This window comes from Protopterus annectens, chromosome 2.part2, assembly GCF_019279795.1.
Source record: "Protopterus annectens isolate FY-2018-M chromosome 2.part2, PAN1.0, whole genome shotgun sequence".
Lineage (NCBI taxonomy): Eukaryota > Metazoa > Chordata > Ceratodontiformes > Protopteridae > Protopterus > Protopterus annectens.
This window is the reverse complement of record NC_056730.1, coordinates 1,090,409,461-1,090,414,460: the sequence shown is the minus strand read 5'-3', so window position 1 is coordinate 1,090,414,460 and position 5,000 is coordinate 1,090,409,461.

Genomic DNA, 5,000 nt, shown 5'->3' with positions numbered 1-5,000 from the left:
GGAGAAATCACTTTTATTTCTTTTAATTTCTTTCTCCTTTATGAAATAGTGTTGTATTATGCTACCTTTTAAGGATGCTATTTTCACCTGCTGAAACCATTGAGATAATGGCATGACCTAAACATTTGCAGTTTTAACCTGACATCTCATCCAGCTAACTCTTTTAGCTGCTATTGACCTCCATCATGTAGCTCTAGACTTGACTCCCTCAGTCTCCATAGCATATTATGTGACCTTAAGCTCTAGGTTAGTCACTCTCATAAAAAAGAGGCAGTAATGGCTAATCAGATTAAAAAAATAAAATAAGTAAGTAAATAGTCAGTAGTGTAACAGGTAGTGCACTCACCCTTGGTGCAGAAGGCTGTGGATTCTATTCCCTATTATTGATGACACTGCAGAGCTTTATAAGAGGGGGTACTGCACTTCTTTGTGTGTTGTCCTTCTGACGAGGAATTAAAACTGAGGTCTCATCTGCTTGAGTTGGTGGGAGCTCAAGTGGATGTGAAGGATCCCACAGCACCTATTAAAAAGAGTAGGGGAAGTTCCCTGATGCCCTGGCCAAATTTCCCCAGTAGTATAACTGTCACCTTGGGTTTCCCCTGAAAAGAGGCTAAATAGCCTTGTGGAATCATGGTGTGCTCTCTCCCTCACCCCTTTTGCAAACATTTATAGTCTAAACCCAATTAAATTATTCATTACAACCCCCCCCCCCAAAAAAAAGATGTTGGTGCTATGATTTAGGATTTACTAAAAAATTCAGCATAGAATTCTTCACATATTTTTGTTTTTAGCCCTCTATACAAAGTCCTTATGTTTTTGTCTTGAATGTATAAGCATCTAATGGTTGCAACAACTGTGTTTTTAAGAAACCTGTTATATTTCTAACACTATGGTGGAGATACAAGAGGTCATGATCCAGTAAGTCTGTAACTATAAAGAGAGCCAGTGATTTACTTTCTCAGAATGCCAGATGATTATGCTAAGCTCTGTGACACTGTGCATTCTTAGGTTTATTATTTATTTATTTATTTAGGTTAATGCATGGCTGTTATGTCAAGATATTTAATTGTAATTGATTTTGTAATTGATATTTATTGCGTTGATAAATGCATGCTTTGTATATTTATATTTTCAGCAGCAGATTAGGTCAGGCACTGCATTGCGAATAATGCACAGTGAATGGCATCAGACTGTTGCTAAGTACCCTTCATTCAGATATTGTAGGAAGTGTTAGCTCTAACAGGGATCATTATGCAGAAAGAATTCCCTTGTAGTCTGCAACTGACACTTGAAAGGACTCTAAAGGGCATTTTTTTAGAACAAAAGAAACACGTTCTTTCTAATGCAATAATGTATACTGACTGCATACACTTACTAAAGTAAAATAAGGTACAGTCTGATATGCTAAAAGAAGAAAAATAAATGACTTTTTCCCTGGTATTATCGTATTTATCTTTGCTTGATACCTTTTCTAATGGCTGCTTTGCTGCCTCTCGGATCTCTGTATTCTGGTTGTATACCTTGGTTGCTTAGCAACAATTTGCTCCAGTTGATTTCTGTAATTTCTGCAGCAACTTCCCCAGTTCTTTAGAAAATCTGCCAGTGGTAGTCAAGTATTTGACTGAGTGGGAAAGCCAGGAGGAGATAAATCTCACTGCGATTTCTACCCTTTATAAAACATGCAAATAGATTATAAACTTAATTTAACTGTAAATATTAAATGCATTGCTATTAGTTGTTCTCTTCATGCTGTAGAATACATTGTGGTGTGCAGAAGCACAGATATATATATATATATATATATATATATATATATATATATATATATATATATATCTATAGCCATGGAGTTGCTCAGCTGCCTCCCAAGTATCAAAGATGAAGAAATGAATATGAGAAAGGGTAAACTGAATTGCTTTCTAGTAATTCTAAAATGCAAGTGAATTAAAAGTAACCTCTGGGCATACACTGTCACGTTCTGGTTTTGGTTAGTGGTGGCTTATCATATTTACTGAGCTCAGTGGCATAACATAATGCGTTTTCTGGAAACAGCAATCTCTCAAACTGTTAATGAAACACATACAGGACAATATTGTAATTAAAATCAGAGACTGCAAGGATAAATTGAAATGAACCACAGAATATTCTGCATCTGCCTAGCAGTCATAGTCAGTGTCATTTTGAAGATCAAAGCATGATAGCATTTGCTGAAGGAAAGATAAACTCAGGGCAATGGGGGAAAAATTGTGGTGCGGTGTGGTTTGAAATAAGTGAAGAGTGTGTGTTAGCTAATGTTATATGATCATGGGCTAGAAGGAAAGGAAATACATGACAACTGAGCCTAATGGCCATTTATGCCTTACACCTTACCTTCCTTTTCAAGGAGGGCTAGGCCAGTCAAGGCAGTGCGGAATTTGGGAACATCCAGCTAGTCATCAAGTTGCCATTTGAAGTAACATAATGCATCGCACTACTTAATTTGCAGTGGAAGTCTATTCCCGAGACAGGGAGGGAGTACTCTCTCCACTGTGCTTTATTTATTTGCTAATGTAGGATTTGATCACTGGTCCTAGTATTAGTGGGGTGGTTTGATTTATGGAGATACAAGAGATTTTGGACTTATGTGTCCCTAGTAGCATGAGAGGCAAGACAAAGATAACCACTTGTGATTCTATAGAACATGGAATAAAAGGACAGTGCTTCCAGTATAATTTTCCCCCATAGATGGTGATGGAGCTACTATTATAGTAGAATATATATAATTGCCTGTATATGGACAATTACTTACCTTGCCAGGAAATGTCGGTGATTCGTGAATCTCCCTTGGGGGCTGTTCTTATGGAAGGTCTACATATGAACAGAATTTGATCAACCACTGGCAGACGTTATGAAACTGCTAGGACTGTGTGCACCACAGGCCACAACATCCAACTCCTTTCTGCCAGTTGTTGTCATTATTTTTATTTCCTGCTTATACTTGCACAGGATTATCCATCAGTTACTACCGGAACATTCATTACACATCCATTACATTGTCAGGTATATATTCTGTTATTTCATTATCCTCTCAAAATGCTAACTTAGAACTTTTGGCACCTTCAGCCATACCTAGTCCTCCACAAATCTTTACCTCTGAATTACTAGGCCAGTAGTTGACTAGTCCCACTAATATTACCTAGAAATGAACTGTATCTTCAGAAAAGCCCTGTGACTGATAGAAAGTTTATGTTTTCAGTGCATGTAGCCTTAATTTTACTAATGTATAACACAGGGTCCATTACTTACTTAACAGCTTAGTAAATGGAGCCTTGCAGTTAAAATGTGGTGATGGTTAATTTTTTCATTAGGTATGTCAAAGTCTAAAAAAATACACAGCTGAGGAAAAGATAGAAAGAATGAAAGCCTGATATTGGTTAATGTTGTGTTTATTCATTTATTCACTAGTTAAACCTCTTTTCTGGAACAACATGGAATCACTGTCACACTTTTCTTGTAGGCAAATCAGGATGAAGTTCACTACTAATTCATAACCTTAACTCTTTTAGCCTTGGAAATGAGAACTTAAAATATTGATTTATAAAATAATTTCACAAAAAATAAATTCTAAATATTAAATATGTTGTCACTATCTTAGAGGTTGCTGCAATATGTTGTAAAATGTATCTACTGCATACAGTATGGTGATTATATTATACTCCAATATATGTAATTAAAGACAGGTCAGTTAAGTGCTTCTATAGCATGAGACCCAATCTTAACAAATGTTAAGCACCTCCTGTTATACTTGTTAAGCCTGGGTATCGAGCTAGGCAGTTAAACCTGCCAGTAAGAATTAAAAACAAATTTATTTATGTCTGCTATCTGTGCCAGTAATGTCTCTCTGACTTTCTGTAACATAAGATAGTGTGCTACTGCCTTTCTGACAGCACTTGCTAAGTACTTTATGGCTTTGAAAGCTAGCAAAACACTTAGTGTTTTGTTCTGTAACTAGTAGTACATGGAGCAGATAAGGTTTCCTGCACTACAAAGAATTATGATTGGGTCTCAGAGATTAACCCATTATTATGTATTCTCAATATGGATGCAGAGATTCACCTCGAGAGCAAATTTCTTGAATATATGTCTCAAATACATAATGAGCCGCTTATGATCGGCAAACCGATCATAATCCTCTATATACCTTATGCAATGAGTTTGATTAGTACAAGCTGATATTTTATTTATTTATTTATTTTGTTTTATTTTATTTTATTTGCACTTGGTTGACTGGTTAGTCCCGTTAGGCCACTGGCCTCTTTTTAGGGAAGACCTGAGGTGGTATTTATAACTGCCTAGAGGAAATCTGGCCAGGGCACTGGGGAAGTCTACTCTTTTTTTGACAAGTGCCATGGTATCTTTTACAGCCACGTGAAATAACACTAACTCAGACAGATGGCGCTCAGTTTAAAATCTAATATCTGCATAATTTATGACTTTAGACAAACCACTGAATAATCTAGTGAATTCAATACCGCAGCAAAAAGTCTACTTTCATCCAACACATTTTACTTATTGCCAAAAACATATGGTAAAGTGAAAACAAAGAATTTTACTTGTTTTCTCCCGAATGCAGAACTTCATGAAAGACATTTTTTAACAAATATGCTGTAATTCATTTCTGAAGTTGCTAAAATAAAACAGTGACAATTATAATTTATATAATGGGGACAATAAGAAGAGAAATATTTTTTTTATTTAATGGTGCTTTACTAGCTCACATAATTACTGTATTTTAATGGAGTCTTGATACATATTTTTTTTTTCATTTTAATGGTGCTTTACTAGCCTACAGCTTGTCTTTTGGATCGGAGAGCTCATTCTATTATCTTACAAAGGATAATTTGTCTGATGCAGTGTGCTATCTGCATCCCCATAGGCTAGGGATTCTAGCTAATCACAGTGGTTTGCAGTCAGTGGTCCTACAGGTGATACAAACAATATGTCACCTGTTTACCTGGTTT